Source organism: Stegodyphus dumicola, chromosome 10 (assembly GCF_044657685.1).
Source record: "Stegodyphus dumicola isolate Sdum_Otavi_A_Nest chromosome 10, ASM4465768v1".
NCBI classification, from domain to species: domain Eukaryota; kingdom Metazoa; phylum Arthropoda; class Arachnida; order Araneae; family Eresidae; genus Stegodyphus; species Stegodyphus dumicola.
Window position 1 is genome coordinate 49,260,971 of NC_140777.1, and position 20,574 is coordinate 49,281,544.

Genomic DNA, 20,574 nt, shown 5'->3' on the forward strand with positions numbered 1-20,574 from the left:
AGGCAACAAAAAATATCCATAAATAATTCGAAAGATGTCAGCTATAGTTTTTAAATTTTTTTACCAACGAAACACGATTTTGGGCGTGCATATTTGCCCCCCTGAAAATAGTTGCACCCCTTTAATTTCTTTGCCCCCCCACCCCCGGTTACGTCATTGCTCGAACGTATACGAATATTAACATAATTTTTGCCATAAACGTGCGCATGTGCAGCTAAGTAGCATTTATGTTTTTTTTTAATGTCTTATTTTGCTAAAGTAATGTTCAGTACTAACTTAAACGATTTACTAAAGGCCTTATATCACGCTGATATATAACACCTTTTTGGGTTCTGGCGTATGATCTAAGAAAAATAAAACGAACAAAACTTGTAAATGCTTTCAATCAAAGAAAATTATTCTACATTTGTTTCAGCGTATTAATTATATTGTTTAATTTGCAGCAGATTAGATAAAAAATGCGTGTGAATTTAAAAAAAAAACTGTTGTGCATTATTAAGTTATATCATTTCAATAATTATTTACTACCCAATATATTTTCTTGTAACCAATAAATATGAACTGATTTTTTGGAATATTTATTTAATACATTTTGTCCACAAAATTAATTAGAAAATGAATCTAAGCAAAATTTAGTGCAAATGAAAGCATTCCTATGTGCTTAATTTTTCAGGCATTAAGTGGGAAAATAATTTTTATTTTTTCTAACAAGAAACAAAAATAAATATTTTCATATTCTAAGTAACTTATCCCTAACCTCATTCCACAGAATAATCACACTGAAGGGACCACTCAGAAATTAATCTTTTTAAATCTACATGCTTCTGACGAAAGTTTAAATTTTCCTTGTATCTTTCCAAAACGGATTTTCTTCCGCAGGAATAAATTTTAATTAAATGCACTCCAGCTGAAAATTGTTTTCTCGCCTTCTCGGCTTCATTTGTTGATTCTTTTATTTCTAATTAAGTCGCAAATATTCCATTAGTCAGTGATTACTCAGTGATTCGATTCTTAATAGAAAATGATTGCATTATGGGTAACTCGAGGGTAGTTTAATATCATCAGATGAGTAAATGAATTTGCACCTCTGAGCCCTTTTTTGTCAGCTTAAAGCATTGCTACTGAATAAAGTGTTATCACGCAGCTCTTCAAAGCCTCATAAAAAGTTATGTGTGATCACACAGAAGAGTACACCTGGGTTATTTTCAAGTTTTTCTGATTTCAGAGCATTGTTTCTCAGTGTAGGTATTTTATAGCATTTATTCTGGTCTTTATAAAACACTATTAAGGTAACAATCAGTTTTGTTTGTTGTTACGGATCTTCCATGCGTTAATACAAGGCTTTTCCAAATATAATGAGAATGATTTGCCTCACTTGAACATTTATGCAATTACCGTTAATCTTATTCAGAACAGACACCTTGTAAAGGAAGACAATTCTATTACTAATGCGCTTTTTCAAACATTATCAGATGAATTTCCAGTTATAGTCTGCTCTGACGTTTAAGCGAAAATGAAAGAAAGAAATGAACTGTAAACTCTAAAATGCAAGTTTTAAATAAATGCTAATCAAATCTTTCTTTGAAAGTGACGTTAATTTCAGCAGCTAGTTTTATCTCTTTCTAAATTTCAGACTGATTACATTGCATTAGCAAGATTAGAATGTCAGATTTTATTAAGTAAATAAGTATGATTTTTTTTTGTCTTCCTTTTTGTTCAAAAAAGGTGATATAGCAAAGTACCAAGCTAGGGTGTTAGGTTCCAATTAGGAGGCGTCTGGATACATATATACATATATATATATATATATATATATATATGTATGTATATATGTATATATATATGTATGTATGTTCGCAAGTTAGATTCATACACCCTTTACAAAAAATACTGCAGAATACTTATACATTTTTTGTAACAATACATGTGTTATATGTATATAGCTGTTTGTGTATGTATGCATCCTTTTTCATCCTCTTAAATTTATTTATTAATTGTTTTACTTTTAAACCCCGTAATTGAGAACTCGCCTTCTAAACGAACCTAAACGTATAAAAGCGTTTTAATGCGCTTAACTTCCAAGTGATTTAATTTTTTTTTTTTTTTTTTTTTTTTAATTCAGCCATAGCGGAAATCGGATATAACGAATTTTGCAGAAATCTTGGAATGAGAATGCTTTACATTTATCAAACGATTTTCACGAATTCCTGAACTTTCATGTGAATAAAATTACTGACCCTTAAATTATATCTTTTAGGGTATTAGGAATGGAGAAAAAAGCGTTTACGTTATTTTCTTTTATCTGTTACCCCAGTTTTCTTTGTGTTCTAAATAAAAGGCTGAGTGAAACAGGTATAGCACTCAACTCTTGTAAAGCCAGGCCATGCAAGAAACATAACTTATGATATCCTATCTTGTCAAGCACTGAACCAAAGAAACATTGATCCACTCAGAAAAAGAGCTAAAATCGATTTTTTGATTGAACTGTCATATTTTTAACTGTAAATCTGTATTTTGGGTAGAAATACGTAATTGATGGGTATGGGTGTAAACCATTACTTTTAGGATAAGTAATTGTTTGTGTAAAATTATTAATTTATTGATTGTGTAAAAGTGAAAGTAATAATAATTGTAATTAATTTTGAAATATGTGTTTACTTGAAATAACGATTAATATCTTTTGGGAGATGTGAAAATGCTAGTTAGTTTTTCTGCGTAATTCATTAATCAATTTGTACACTATTTTGTGATAAGATTATCCCCCCCCCCATATCAGATCTGATACAGTAAACCTCCGGGTGTAATGAGCGTAATTTTCGGTCCCTTCAAAGTCGCTTAAAGAAGTTAGAGTAAAAAATTGCCATTTTCAAACTTTTCAAATCCATCTAATGGTTGTAAGATTAAAAATACTCTTCATTAACCACCTGCGACGATATAATATTTTTATAATTGCTAAGCCACAGTTATGTTATTTGTGAATGTAATATAGAGTAACGAGCTTTAATTCTTCATTGCACATACATGCAAAGAAACAGTTTATACAGAGAAATTCTGCAACGAAGTCTCACTTGCCAAGTGCTTTCATAACTTACATACGTTAATTGATTAACAGGTAATTTAATCCTAACGTTAGAGCTAAAGAATAAAATTAAATTCATTTTTCTAACAAGTTTAAATTTATCAAGTACTTTCTTCAGCAAATATGTGTCATGCAAAAGCAAGCACACTTGACGAAAAACCTACAATGTTAAAGAATTCCTGGACTTAAAATTTTGATATAACTATCGTAAACAAGGTATTTTTGGCATTTTATTTCACTGATTAGCATTTGTAATTCAAATATGGAGTTCTACCTTGGCATTAGACCCACAGATTTATTTAATAGCAGAATATGTGAATGGTTAAGTATCTCATCCGTTTGGTATACGAAGCACATATACAAAGATTATATTGTCAAAAATATTCAGACATATGCAGATCTCCCTTCCTATATGAATTTGTAGGAGATACAGTTTTCTATTTAGAATTTAACATTAAATTGTCCATTTTAGACAAGGGCTAAAATAGTCTATTACTTAATTTACCTTTAACTGTTATGCGTAAGGAATTCCTATCTAGTTTTAAACTGAAACCAAATATCTGCAATGGACTATAACATGCTGGAAAGTAAAGGACGCGTGCTTTCCCAGTGAGAAATATGACAAATTTAAATCACAAGTCGCATCGGAAAACAATATTTATCAGTACTTACATCTATAGGAAGATTTCCGGAGGTAAATACATGAATAGAAATAGAGATTAAATTTATCGGATAATGATATAATTTCTCTAATCATTAGGGATGATAAGATGGTCCAACTTTCAGCATGAGTTTAATGAAGTATCACTGAAAACAGTTTCTTACCAGCAAGAGAATATTACAAACATGTAAGCTTATTATAAGAATATTTATATTTTACTGAATAACATATAGGTTGGAAAATCGCTTTGCGTATTTATATGTTTCATAAGGTTAGCAACCTTGGAATGTCTGGATACCAAAATTAGTTAAAATTTTTGAGTGTCTTTCATTAATACCAAATTACGAATAACTTTAATTTCATTTCTTGCTTGCAGAACCTAAAATTGTCCTAGCGTGCACATTTCGTTTTCTAATGTTATTCTACATGGATGGAGTTTGATAGATGAAAATAATATATATATATATATATATATATATATAATGTTGTATGAACTTAAATCCATTTAGTGCGAATACAAGTTATTATTACTTGCGCAATTGCTGCAAAGTTAGTAAATAATAATTTATTTCCTTAGGAAATAAATTATTATTAACTAACTCGGTTTAGGAAATAAATTATTATATATATATATATATATATATTTATATATGAAGAAACACCAGTATTTTCTGGGCCAGGAGCCTTTACAAAAATATAAATGTTATAATTACATTATTTTCCATTTGCCTAATTAAATTTAAAAACATAAGAAAGTTCTAATTGTTTTATGATCTGAATTATATTTTATTTTAAATTGGTTTTCTTTTAATACCAGGGTGTTAAATTTTACGCTACAGCAGCTAAGTTCTTGCATTCATTCGATATTCGTAAGATAATACTTGATAGGTTTACAAGAAATCCTTTTATTTAGAGCATGTCATGTAAACCCACATGTAAGTATTCGTTACATTTCAAAAGCAGAATCATTAATAAAGTGTTCTATTGTTATTATATTAAATATTACTTTTTGTAATAGAAAATTAATATGAATGTTGTACTTAGTGTAAATTTATTTTCGTGATTTCTTGCTGTATTAGTAAGTATAAAAAATTTACTCCTGCAAATGATATTACGAATAACGTGTGAACAAAAACAAGAGTGCAAATTTGTCTTAACGGAATATTGCTTTAATTTAATTTTGATCATCTGAATGGGCATATTTTATATAAAAATATTTCATTTATGTGAAATCAGTGATAGCGTGTTTCCTTCAGGTTACATTTTAGCAAATATTAGCTTTATAATAATATGCTTCTGGCAAAATTTTCACATTCAGAAGTTAAGCTGAGAGTTTTGTTGTTATACGTTCATTTGTAAAGAAAGCTAAATCACATTCACCTAAAGCCGAAAAAAAAAGTAATAAATTTTATTGGAAACATAATCATCATCTCTACATAATCAAACTCTTTGCTTCATTTGTGTCACCTAAAGAAGACTGACCCAATTGCCCTCGAAATCAATTGAGTTTGTCTAAAATCTGAGCAAAATTAAGAGTTATTTTTATCTAAAGAGTCATCAGCTTTGATTTTATATCATCATTTATTAATCACAAACCGAATCTGGATTGGACCTTTACTTCCCAATTACCTTTGAACTGACACTGCAATTAAACATACTAAGCCTGTCACTTACCACTTTTATATAAGTATTTTCATTTCAATGCTATGAGTGTGAATTTCCGTCACTTCGAAACAGTGCATCACTGCATTTCACGCACTTCCTAATCCTTCAAGAAATTGCCATACTTGACGGAAATCTGTTAAATTAAGCTTACCATTTATCGCATTCGGCGCAAGCTAAGCACATACCAATACTCTACCCTGCATCCGTTTATTATGAGCATTTATGCGTGCAGCGTGAGAATGCTGTAAGCAGATGAACAAGTTCCCACCATTAGTTGGGAGGAAAGCACTAGGTCTGCAGTTAGAGCTGCAATACCACCACCTCTTCACGTTCGCGCTTTGGAGCTCCTTCTTGCCTGTTTAGTGAAGGGGCGAGAATTAAGAGCAAAGCATTTTAATAAGTTAATATAATTACTAACCCTAACTGAAGGGGCAATGTCTTAGGTAACGGCATACTGGCGTTGACCTTTGAAGTTGGATTTGCAATTTTCTGAGGTTATTAAAGTGGCTCATGTCTTTAAGTACAATAGGTGAATGCTATAATAATATGTTGCAGTATTTTAAGACATAAAATTTTGCAAGGAGATACTTGGAATTATTTAGCAAGGCCAGTTTAACATTTTTAAAATAAAAATTTCAATATTATGCACTTTTTTTTTAAATATTAATTCTGCATGAAATTCCCTTTCTCTTTCTGTTCACAGAAAATAATTCTCTTTCTGCAGGAAAATATTAATAGATTTAAATTGTAAGCATCGGCTTGGCCTAAAAGCCACCACTGCTAGAAATACTTCCGAATAGCAAGTATATTGTATAGAGAGCCTAGTTGAAGACACTCTCCTGTGATGTAAGTAATTAAAAATTTCAGGTTCACTTTTCTTTCTGGCTTCCTTGAGGGCAGTTTATTTGGAAAGAAAGCATCTGCATCCCGAGTTATCTTTTCCGTATCTTTCAACATGCCCTAAAATAATCCTAAACGTTAAGGTCTTTTGAAAGTGTTTTGCACCTAGTAAAGTAAGTTTTTATACTCAGATATATTATTTCTGAGGAGTAAAAGTATGTAAAAAAAATCGAACAAATGTCGAAGGAAATATCCAAAAACTGATAAATTTGATAGAAATGTACCAGTTCTTAGAAAATCGCTAGTCATTCACCGATGCTGTTATTAATCGTGATATAAAATTCTAACGGAACTTTATAAAGAGAATTATTTAATCTCTTGCATCCATTAAACTATATGAAAAATTAATTTTCTTATTTTATTTCATTACTTTTTCTTCTTTTTACTTCATTACTTATTTTATAAATTTAAAATAAAATCGTATTTTATAAAATGAAAAAAATAGTATCACAAATATTTGTTTTGTTTTACGAACAAAAATTCATTAAAACTGCGGCGTCATAGTGCGAGCGCTGTTAATGTTATTCTTTCGGATATTGTTATCGAGTCGCCGAAGTCCGTGCGTTTATATACGAAAAACAGAAAATGCATCACTTATTGGGATAAACTGCTAAGTTAATATGATCAAAATATTCTAAAATATTTCGTTTCCAGATAAAGTCCAAATAGATTATAAAATTTCTAGGTGACAGAGAGATGTAGCCATGCATGGGATCAAGTCACCAAACAGCTCGGTTTCGATTTCAGTTAAACTTTTGAAATTAGCCATAAAAAGCAAACAATCTTACGTTTTTAGAGATTTTGAATAACTATCGATTTTCAGGGAGGTCAGCTAAAGGTCTCGTTTTTCGGAAGGGAAAAAATCTGCATTTTTTTTTTTTTCCTTCTGAAAACATTTTTCCTGAAGGCATTTTTCCTGAAGGCTATTACATCAAAATAAGGTTGCTTTTTCTGTCTAATTTTAAATTTTACACAAACATGTTTTTTTTTTTTTTTCAACAAAGGATGCGCTACGAATATTAGGGATATAGTATCGGTTAAATAATTTCCAAAAACATTCTAAACAGATCATTAATGTACTTTTGCATTAAAGGCATTATGAATAGTTCATAGAAAACTTTCGCATTTTTCTAATTAAAATGCTGGAAAATATATAGTAAGGCAGTATGATATATGTTCTTGTTATTTGAAGGATATTTTTCTCATCGTTTAATGCTTTTAAAATTGCCCTGGACAGACATGATCACGTTAATCGGCGCCTACTGTATATTAAATAATGTCATGCATCATAATTCTTCTAACTTACCAAATTTACATACAAACAGTAAAAATAAAATATCTTATTTGCAAGAAACTTCATTTAATTAGTTATCTATGTTAGATGAATTAATTAGCAATATGTGATATTTCAGAATGCCCTGCACTTAGTTCTGCGTCATTTATTTAACAGGAATCATCATATACAGTGCAATTATTAAGTTATAAGGTTATATCCTCCCTCCTTTTGGTATGCCTTCGGGGTCTAATTGGAAGCATTATCGACTCGTGTTCGAGAGGTCCAGGGTTCGAGTACCGCTTAGGACACTGCACATTTCTCTCGTCTCCTGCTTCAAAAATCCTAATGACCCTACAAGTGGCGCCTGAACTAAAAGATGATGATTAGTACAATAATTTGCTACCACCAGGATTTGGCGATTGGGTCCTCCAACGGCCAGTTGCCCATTGCAAAGAGGAGTCTATTCCTTTCCGCGTGTCCCTTCCTTTCCGCGTGCTTTCGTGGTGTAAGTGGAAGCATACTCGACTTCGAGAGGTCTTGGCTTCGACTCTTAGCGAGGCACTTCACATTTCTCACGTCCCCCCTGCTTCCAAAAAAAATGATTGCACGAAGTTTTGTATACATTGTCTCAAGTTGAAGTTTTTGTGAATTGTTTCTAACTTTTAAAAATAATTTTATTTGAATGCGCACATCAGTCAGTTTGTACGCAATGGAAGAAGTAATAGCAAATGTATAGAATTGATAAGAGCGTTCTCTTAAATTGAAGATTGTCTGAATTCTCCTAAGAAAATAGTTAAACATAATTTGAAGTTTAACAAAATGAATGGAAATTATTTTATGCATAGAAGTTAGAATATTAAGATATATATTTTACGTTAATTCGCCCCCCCCCAGACAGTAGAGTGGTTAGTGATGCTGTCTGCGGTACCGGAGGGCTCGGAGAATGCATGATACATTATAGTATTTGTGCTGTATGGGGTCATTGAAAATATGCGACAAGTCGAAAGCCCTCTCGAGTAGTTTGGTTGTAGGGAAAGGGAGACGGACCAGTTTCCTGGGTGCTGTGCTTTAAAACTTGGGCGGAACTGAGCAAACTTGTAATGTCATCTACATGGTGCGTAAGGCCTAGCCAATGACAGACATAATCTTGCGCTCCATGACACGGTAAAATTCAAAGGCTTGTTCTGATTAGATCAGACAAGTTATAGTAGCTACAGCAACAACTTTTTAGTTGTGCAACTCACAAAAAGAAAAGAAAAAAAAAAAAAGTTGTGTTTTCTCTAGTAAACTTTTCTGCATAAGTGGTCCCGTGATTAGTACATCAAGCTACTAACTAGAAAATCAACTGCTGAAATCGAGGCAAGTTTGTAGTTGATGTTTCATTTTTTTCCTCCGCAAAAACGTAATACCTTCTAAAATTAAATTATAATATTTTATAAAATAACAAAGCTTCGTGTTTGGCGCACATTTATTTATTATGTAGAATATATATTTTTTATTAAATCTCGCTAATGTTTGAAGCTTTATTATATATTTGAAGATAGTTAGCGATTAAGTCATAAAAAGATAGGTACAGATAACAAAACTTCCTTTAGCAAATGAAAATTCAAAGACCAATTTCAGATGAAATATGGAAAGATATATTACGTGAATTTTTGTTAGTTTTTTCAACAAATGAATAGTATTGTATCGAGTTGTTTTTATGCGCTGTATTGCAGAAGCTCTTATACTTTTACAAGCCAATTCTCCATAAATGGAACATCGATTTTAAAATTTTACCAAAAATACGATTACATTCATATTGCTTTGTAAAAATTATCACATGGATAGAAAATATGAGCTGATTTTTTAGCAGCAATATAATATTGCTAAACTAAATCGTATCTTGATAGAAAAACATCATTCTTTCATCTTTTTTCTTACTTCTTTCAAAGCAAAATTCAAAAATTCATATAAAATTAAAAAATCAACATATTTTTTTTTATATAAATCAATGAGAGTAATTAAAAAGGACCATTTTAGGGATAGCCGGTAACTTATAGAAAGATGATAATTATTTTTTGCTGTGAGCTAAGAAATGTGGACGTTCTAGATGAACATTGGCGTGTAAAAGTATATTTTTAACACGGTAAAGTTACTTTGATTACGGTGAATAGGAACACGAAAAAGATTTTCGAAATGTGAAAATTTTCAAGAAATATCAAGAAAAGATGTTTATGACTGTTGATGTGTTTTCGACTTTCGTATTTCCCACTCCTCCTCTCCTCTCACACATTCTCATAAATATTTGAAATGGGTTACTCACAGTTGCTAGAGAAAAGCACGTGGCGTTTCTTAATAGGCTAGGGGCTGTTTATGACTCAGTTGTAAAGGAATATATATTACAGTGTGGCATAGTAGCTAGGGTCGCCTGACTGCGATACCGGAGGTCCTGGATTCGAATCCCGGAGAAGGCATGCATGTAAATTTGTCTGTCCCTTCACAGGAGGTAACGGTGGCCGCTTATTAGTTGCCTCCACACTAATCTGACTACCACTCCTTGCCTTCGTAATGGCCAATGCCAATGCCAAGTGCCCGCCATTGAATATGTATATATATATACATAACACAGTGTGGATTGGAATCACGTGATTAGATATTTCCATTATTTTCCAGTTGTATGCATTGTCGTCAATACGTGAATATAAGTCTCACTCAAAACGATTTCAGACTATTGATGAAGCATTGGAATATGTTTATACATTATTAGGTAATGAAGAATATATTGATATTTGTCAACTACCTCCAGAAGAAAGCGGAGGTTTGACAGACGAGGAAGATGTAAATGAAAGTATTTTTGCGCCTGTTCTGCCAGTGGATATATGTGGAAAAATCAAAATTTCTAATAAAATAGATGCTGATGAAATATCTCATGGAATCTCATTTGATCCTCACGAACCTTCACTTTCAAACGGAAGACCGAATTTGAATCGAAAACTAAAGTCGAATTAGAAAATATGAAAAATCAGTAGGGGAGAGAAATTTAAATTTTAGCAAAATTCTAACAAATCTGGGAGCACTGAAAATATTTGCGAAGTGTTTCCTGAACATGTTTCTTTACCTCCAGCTAAGATTTTTCACAAGTTCAAAACTAGAGATTATTTGCTCCATTTAGCAAATATGACAGGGCTTTACGCAATGCAGAAAGGATTAGTTGTAGATGAAAACGATATATGACAGGTTTTTGGATTACTCTTGTTTAGCGGGTATCACCAAGTACCCGGAGAAAATTTATACTGGAGCACTCAAGAAGATATGTCTGTCCCAGTTGTTTCTTCTGTAATTCTCAGAATTAGATTTAGAAAACGGAGAAAAAAATCATTATATAGATAATCATGTTGGCATTTGAATATAAAGTGGGAAACATTTCACCCTTTCATGAAGAAGTGGAAAAAAAATAGCAGTTGGCATCTTCCATTCTGAGCTGAGTATAGATAAATGGATGGTCTCCTTTTACGATCATCATTAGGCTAAAGTGTTAACATAAATTGCTAACAATTAAGCCGTTAGTGCGTTGCGAACGCTTAGCGTCATTGGAAAAAACGCATACGCAGACGGAAGACCGTTTATACTATAGCGTTGGATTTACGCGTACGGAAGGTCAGTGGTCGATTGCATTTATTGCCACCAGATGTCTCTGTATTTGACTTAACGGGATTCGGACTCTTAAGATACTTGAATTCCATGTTATTAGAAATTTTTATTTCTGCTTATGAACTGTGAAAGTAGAGTACGCTAGTAATTTTTAGATAAGTAAAGTTATAATGCATATTATGAACATCACTAATTGCATAGAAGCTGAAGTAATTTTAAAATTTTTTTCTTTACGTTTCTAGAAGCCTTAAATATTAATGAAATAATACATAATTAAAACTAAAATTTACTGTTACTGCAAAACAAATAAAAAAAGTTAAACGCATTTAAAAATAATTGATACTTAAAAAACATACAGGTCATCTGTAAAGAAAGGTTCACGATATTTACAGAAATTTTGCTATGTTTGTAATCAGCTGACTGCCATGTGAGATTGTATATTTTAAAACTATGCCCAAATTTGGGGTGAAAACAGGTAATATATAAAATTTTAGCATCAATTTCTTCAGGGCCATAGCTGGATAATTCTTTAGAAATCTCGTTTGTTCTACAATGCACTATGCGTAGTTATATTTTATGTTTAATTTATAAAATGTTATTTTTATTCATAAATTTTAAATTCACATCTCTTTTTATACAAGAAGTTAGAATGATCAGCTTTTTCTCTTTGTATATATATAGTATATATACATAAGGTAAAGAAAAAGGAAATATTTAATTGATTCCTGCGCTTTTGCTGGAGAGGACTGAATTTGAAAGCGATTATTATAATAAGATTGTTAAAGAAAGTTTGATTAAAAATGTTTAGGGCATTGATACTCTATCATGCTAATTGGTAGTGAAAGTTTAGAGCTCTAAACATCTCAAAATCTCAGCACATGTGTGTACATTCACAGAAATGTGGAGCGAATAAATATATACAGATATAAGGGAGTATGCTTTACATTTGTATTATATTATAACTTTTAAAATAAATTATTGCGGAGAAAATATAAAAAATAAGAGCATAAATGGAACATTATATTTAATGCATATAATAATAGAAATAAATTATGAAACAAAACTATAGATCAAAGTTGATCAGGTAGCTAAGAGCGTTGCACACAGGATGGAAGAAGTATAGGGGATTCGAACTCACGACCCAAAAAAAAAAACCATATACCGCTACCCAGAACTTTACCACCACGCTATTATCATACGGACGATGTAGATAATTTTGGATTATATATATCATTAAGTAAATGAATTCTTAAAACTAAATGTTTTGGTCATGTTTCAGTGTGCTATCGTCTAAAATATTCACTAGAGTTTGTTCTTCAGCTTCTAGGGTATTTCTTACAAAAACTTAATTTTAAAGTGGCGTTCCGATTAAATGTATTCCAAATGAATGATATGTTTACAAATATATGTTAGTCAAAATGTGTAAATTGATCTCTATTTATAAATAGAGAAATACAAATTTAAAATACTTTTTAATGCATTAGAATATTTAAAAGGCTATGAAATTTCATTTATAAAAACGTGATTAGTTTTTACCTGTTTCAAAAGGTAAAAAAAAAAGTCTTTTAATGCCTTACCTGATTTGGGAACGTTCATTTTCTTTAAAAGTAAATGTCTATGCGGAACTAGGAAATAATTGTCAGGACAAATTTTGATATTTCATGGACTTGAATTAATTATTACACATAGAAGAATGCAATCCTTAGTAACGGTAACTGGCTAGTATTGTATAGTAATCAAAGTTTACATTAATAACTAATAGCCATAAAAATCTTCAAACTAGTTAAACGAAATTAAAAACAAATGTGCAAATATTAAAGACATATTAAATTCTACGCTGCCCTGCAATAATAATATGGATCGTATCATTTTGTGAATATAAAATAAGAAAATAAATTTCATAATTATATCTGTTCAGAGAGCGCTTTTAAAAACTTTTCAAATGTAAAAATTTCAAACGCATCCATTAACATTAAAAAATCGCAATAGGATATGTGGGAAAAATAAGGAATATATAAAATATTGAATTGGCAACGTAAATTTCCCTTCTCAATTCTAAAAATAGTAAACTCTTTCTGTACTGCCTCATTTCTAGATATATCCATGTCATATAACTCTTACATAATACTGGTGATGAAAATGGAACTAAAATTCAAACAGCCAATAGTAATTTTACAGCAGTATTAAGTGACCAATCAAAATGCATTGTGAACTAAAACTAACTCAGTCTGAATAAAGATTTCATCCTGAACATTACGCACTAAGCTCTGGCCTAGCTGAACTGCAGTCTGTCTGCTTCTTCCCTCTTACTACACGTTTATGTAAAATGCAAAATGTAAGATAGTACAAAATATAATAATAAAGAAAAATACATATTAATTTACTTTGTTCAACGCTTTAAACAGAACTTTTCAAGGTAAAAGATCAAGGATTTTGAAACCTCAAATCAAGTTGAATAATGAGTTCCGAATATATGTTTCGTTCCTCTGAATCATTTCAGACTCTTAACCACTATTTTCGAATCAAATATTCAATTAAGACAACATTTAAGTGGCTCTCAAATGTTCACACCTTTTCCCTACATGCATTCCTAACCGCAGGACAAATAAAATACAAAATAAAAACACGAATTTAAAATGCTGAAAATGTTTTAGGCAAAATTCTGAAAATTATAATGCTGAAAAAGCTTTAGAAAGCCAAACGAATTTATTACAATCCTAGACGGTAAGGGGAAACCCTGAACAATACAAGCAACAGTATATTAAAATGAAAACATTTTTGTTAGGTCATTATTTAAAGGCTCAAATAAGGATATATATATATATATATATATATACATTTATTTAATTATTTATTTAATAAGATGACATAGAGAAATGCTGCACCGAATTGGCGATGGTTCTCTGTGTTATATCCTGAATAGAAAGGTGACACTCGAAGAAGAGACACGCATAACATGTAGCAATAATTTCGAGTTTGTAAATCAAAACTTATAATTAACTGGTAAAAATATAAATAAACTTAAACCAAATCACAATGAATAAGGATTTCATCTTAGACACGTCGCGCACTCTCTCTGTCACTTACGTCATATCAACTTGTTTACTTTCCACTATTGCATTTTGCTCTATCGAAATTAATTGTTACGAAGATGTAGAAAAGGCAAAATGTAATCAAAAACGGATGCAAAGATTACGCCTGTTAAACTCGGACGAAACTTAGCGAACTCGTTTTATCATCTGTATGGTGCTCAAGTCTTATTCCAACAGCAAAAGAAATCTTAGAGTCCTTGCCATTATAAATTCCGTGGACTAGTTCTTATTACATGAAGTAAATGAGATTAGCCACAACAACAATAAAAATATTAGTTTAACTGTGACCAAGTTGAACAGGTAAAAAATGTCAAAAAGTAAAAATTTCTGAAAGCACATTTATTGGCACTTCAGTTAAAGCAATTTTTGATTTATTAGAAAATTACAGCAAAATTATCTAGAGAAAATAATAGCAATCAACATATTTTGTATCATTGAAATTTAAAACTCCACAACTTTTATGTTACACTTAATGTTCTGCCCAAAGTAAACGTGTACAAATTTTATCGCGAAACTTATTTCTCGTTTTTGTTAATAGTCAAGAAAAGGTCAAAGTGGAAAATATTCTCTCAAGTGGATGTAAACTGTTCCTTGAACTTAACTTCTACATTTTAAGCTCCTTTCCTGCTGTTGCGCTGTTTTTAAACGACTGTTTATTGCGCCCAAGGGAATCGTTATGTTTCTCTTCTGGAAAAGGTTATTAATCGTCATTAAAAATGAATACAAAGAACGCTACAGACTTCTGTAACAGTAAAGATATGCACGAATAAAATATATGGTGCACATGCATTTGCAAGTCCAATGTAAATCAAATGGTCTGGAAAGTATTAATTCAACGTATTCAAGTATTCATACTTCTTTTCAGTGAAATTTAAATTCACAGGATTTAAGGGGCATGATGTATATTTATGCATTCAAATGTTACCTTAGGGTTTCTTTGTTCATCGCATTCTTTTATATTTCACTACGCGCATATTTTAGTAAACACAGTTTTGTTTAGCTTTAAAAGAGTGCACATACTTATAAATCCAAATATATATTGCCTCTATAAAGGGTACACAAAGAAGAAATTTTCAGATTAAGTAGAAGCAATTAAATTAGAAATACGCAGGCTTTCTTTGTAAAGTATCAGTATTTGCAATATGGTAGCAGATAAAATGTAACTGTAAACGAATCTGAAACACAATAATAAAAACATGTGGATTAACTAACTGTCTGGAAAACATTAAAGTATATTAGAGGATAAAAGATTTATTCCTAAAAAGAAATGTAATCAAAATTGGTTTTAATGTAAAGAAAGTGTAACTTTCGTTAACTATCTACACATTTCCCTTCAATTGTATGCATCCAACTGATTCCTGCTTACTTTATTTTCATTATTTTTAATATTTTGCAGTAGTTTCCTAATGGTACACATTTCTAGGCTTAACCCTAAATCTTTAATATTCACTTTGCCTATTTATGTCGTTTTTTACATTACTTATTTATAAATTTATTTATTAAGTACTTCGAAGTAAGTTTAGTTGATATATATATATATATATATATATATATATATATATATATTGTATTATATTTGCGGAATTCATGTTATGATAAAGTCAACCAACCGGAATCCTGGTTAGTAAATTTCAGTACCGTAGCGGAGGCCCCGAGTTCGAGTCCCTGAGAAGACATCGATGATTGTAAATGTATAGTGTCGGTGTGGCATAGGGCTTTGTAAATATGCGGCAGGTCGAAAGTCATTTTGGAAGGTTAATGGTAAGGGAAGAAAGATATGAGACCCTCGCACCCATCTCCTATCCTACATTATTGGCTCATAAATTTTGGGGGCGAAACTGGGTTAAGTCGGGCTTTCACCTACATGGTGCTCACATGTTACCTTAGGGTTGGTGATCAAGGCTCTTGCCAACGATAGGTGCATTTAACTGCTTGCCACGATAAAAGTCGTGGACTTGTGCTGACCAATGTTAGACAAGTGAGACTGGTAACAACAAGAGTATATTATCGTAAAATGTAGAGTGTTCCTCAAGAGAAATGTTTGTTGCAAGGATTGTGAAGACGAGATCCAGTTAAATAATTGTATAGCTTTCTCTACATTATCATAGCAATCTCTTTTTCTGCCCTTCATTTATTAAATAACTAAACAAATAATTAAGACACAATGACACGCCGAATAAATACTAATTCAGTAGTCAAACAACTAAACAAATTCTCATAGAATATTAATTTAGAACGAAGGACTATCATAGCAATATCTTTTTACTTTTCTGGCCTTTTTCATTTTAATTGTAAATAAAAATCTTAGATTCTGCGGCTCTAAAATACTATAGTAAAATCTTGACGAATTGAATTCTTTTCCGAATGCCGTTCATCATTCGAAAAATTGATAAATTAAATGAACAATTTTTCCCATAGGAATTAATCTGTTCCTGAAACACAACAGATAACTTATTTAAAATTTATAGCAGTAATTTGTGAAGTAAAACTTGCCGAACTTAATTTTGCATATACGTATGTGTTTTCTTAATTGTCTCCGTTTAATTTGTCTAGCGTGCGAATTTCGATAACGCGGTACAATACAGAGCATCAACTGCGTTGCGATAGTCCTCTTTAAATATGGGTTTAAAATTCATTCATTAAAGAAGTCAAATATTATTTAGAAAAGCAAATGCTTCAAACACGGTAATTAAACCCTTAAAAACCTTGCATCTAAATGTAGAGGGCGTATTCTTTCCACCGGAAACCTCTTCCTTTACTGTTAGAAAACCGAAGCCTTAGTTAATCTCTATACTTAAAATATTCTCCCTCCTCCATTACTCGTACTGTCCGTTTCCTTTCCTTCACGTCCGTTAACGCATAAAAAGGTGTGAAGATTTCAGATGACATCATTATTACTTCCTAACAAAGAAGCTTCCATTAGTATTTTAATAAAAATTTTCCGCAATAAATTAATATAATGCGCTTGAGGAAACGGCAACTACTGCCAGTACTACTCGCTGCGGAGCAGGCTTCCGACCAGAGTATTGTCCCCACGGGATTTTTACCTACTCATCGGCGTTGATCTACTTTCGACCAAACCCCAGCCAAGGAATGGGATGAGAGTACAGACAGCATTAATATGTTTCTAAAGAAAATAATAATAATTATAACATGGCCAAACAGGGCTCTTGAAGAAGGTACAGTTTCAGCGAAGAGACACTATTACAGAGTTGTTCTACTAATAAATAGGGTAATTCCGGAATGATACCAATAGTGAAATAACATGAGCATACAAGGCTCTTGAAGCGAGTATGTGATTTCAATGTAGAAACATCATTGTGGTGTTGTTTTACAATTAGAGCATTGTATTACATAAGGTGGAAGCACACTAGTGTAGGCAATGATATGCATCTAGATAAAAATGCAGTTAAATGTAAATATAATAATGTTAACACTCATTTATAAAGTATATGTTAAAATCATTTAAAGCAACATTTCACTTCAAAGTGTACAATTACATTTTAAGGCATATATTACAATCGTTTAATCCTATAAGTATATATATCAAGATTGATATACAGAATGGGTATAATAGTACTACTTTACTAAATATGCAGAAAATGCTTGGCTGCAAAACGGATAAGAGTTATGAGGTGCAGTGCCATAGTTAGCTATCCTAATATTAGAGATAAATTTAATATAAATGCACACTGTTATATGCAATATGAAAGCACAATTCAATTCCCAATATAATTCTGGGATACACAAACTGCATAATACAGTTAAGAATGAAGTGCTAGCAATAGCGAAATAACATGTGCATACAAAGCTCTTGAAGGCAGGTCATGTTTTCAATGTAGAAACATCATTATGGTGTGGTTTTAAAATTAATTAGAGTATAGCATTACAAAAGGTGAAGTCACATTATTGTAGACAATGATATAAAACTAGACAAAAATACAATTTAATGTGAATATTACGATCATTTATAAAGCATGTGTTGAAATCATTTAAAGACTACGTTTCACTTCGAAGTGTACATTTACATTTTTAGGCATATATTACAATCTTTAATCCTTACAGTTATATATTTACAATTTCTATACAGAATAGTTATAATAATGCTACATATACTAAAATTACAAAAAGTGCTGGGCTTCAAAAAACATAAGAGCTATGAAGGGCAATGTATTTGCTAGCAATCTTACAATTCGACAGATGTGGAGCTAATGCCGCTACTGCGTGACATTCATATGGGTTGTTTGGTATAGCTTATGATATGTTCAAGTTTGTTCAATGTTAATCTATTTTCCAAACGCTAGCTGTCTATACCGGCCAGTGCTCAAGAGAAGTCTTGCGTAAATGAAAGCCTGCGGGATTCCTATTATATTCAAAGTGGTCTGGATCACCTTCACCACCGCATTCGCAGATATTAGAATAACTGAGTTAAAAGCGATGCAAGTATGATGAAAGGGCCCATTTCTAGTGAGGAACTGGGCGAGTTACTCATTATTTCTACGATGACATTTGTGAAATGCCGATACAGCATGTGTTGAAATCATTTAAAGACTACGTTTCACTTCGAAATGTACATTTACATTTTTATGCATATATTACAATCTTTAATCCTTACAGTTATATATTTACAATTGCTATACAGAATAGTTATAATAATGCTACATATACTAAAATTACAAAAAGTGCTGGGCTTCAAAAAAAGATAAGAGCTATGAAGGGCAATTTATTTTCTAGCAATCTTACAATTCGACAGATGTGGAGCTAATGCCGCTACTGCGTGACATTCATATGGGTTGTTTGGAATAGCTTACGATATGTTCAAGTTTGTTCAATGTTAATCTATTTTCCAAACGCTAGCTGTCTATACCAGCCAGTGCTCAAGAGAAGTCTTGCGTAAATGAAAGCCTGCGGGATTCCTATTATATTCAAAGTGGTCTGGATCACCTTCACCACCGCACTCGCAGATATTAGAATAACTGAGTTAAAAGCGATGCAGGTATGATGAAAGGGCCCATGTCTAGTGAGGAACTGGACGAGTTACTCATTATTTCTACGATGACATTTGTGAAGTGCCGATACAGCCTTCTTCCCTTGTTTGCTAATAAATCCTAGCGCACTTGCCATTTAGATATTGGTTGTTTCCACGCCGTTCCTTTATGGAAAGAAACTGCAAGTGCTATTGGCTGCTCCCTACTTGACATATTATTATCTTCCTTTTTTGCTACCATATCAGTGTGTTCATTGCCTTAGATTCCTGCCCAGGACAAGATCGATCTTGGACAAAGGTGTCTTTTTAGCTGCATCCTATGTATATTCTGAACTAAAGGATTTCTATTCCAAGTTCCTGCTATTGCTGCAAAACGTGAAACTCAATCACTAACTGTATGCCACGAAGCAAGCTTCCGTCCTACAAATCCATGCGGAATGATGCTTGTTCAGTGGAAGAATCTCCGGATAGGGCCGACAGACGTAGCTTTATTCGTTGTCACTGAAGAGTTTCATGGTCAGGGTCAGTTATTTTTGCTTAGTGACCTTGCATGCTGCGATTATTCGTGAGGGGAATTACTTTTGATAATAAAATACCTTCGTGTTTGAATCACTAAACAAGTCCATAATCATAGTAAAGGTAAAAATGGAGAGTCCTAGGAAGTTCTAGGAAAGTACCATTGTTACAATGTAAATATTTCGTGAAATTATTCCTAAGAATGGTACACAATGACCAGACGTTACTAAATCGTAATGCTATTATGCATACCTATTACATAACATGGCTGTTGAAAAGAGAGAAGTAGAGGGCGCTGCTTGGCAGTAGCGCAATGCATGTAAGTTGAAACGAGATATCGTTTTTTGATTACGCAACATGATATCTGTGAAGGTAGTCCGCCTAACAATAGGACAATTGTAAATATGTAAATATAACGGATAATAAATAGCATTAGAAAAACTGAACCACCGGATGCTTTGTGTTTGCTCTTCGTGCCGCCATAGTAAAATGCAGGTTCCTTACAGTGGCCCTACTGTACATAAATTACGTACTTTATCAATGGCTTTTCCATGGGTATACATGCCACAGTTATTAACAAATTAATATCGATAGTCTCAGTAATACATTAGGTTATAATAGATAATAGAAGACGTATACTAAGTATCTAAATACAGACAGGTTTGAACATAATTGCATAGTATAATAACAGTTTACAGTATAACAATACACACATTTTGTGTACCTAGCATAGAACAGGGCATAAGAAGATTTAAAACAAGTATC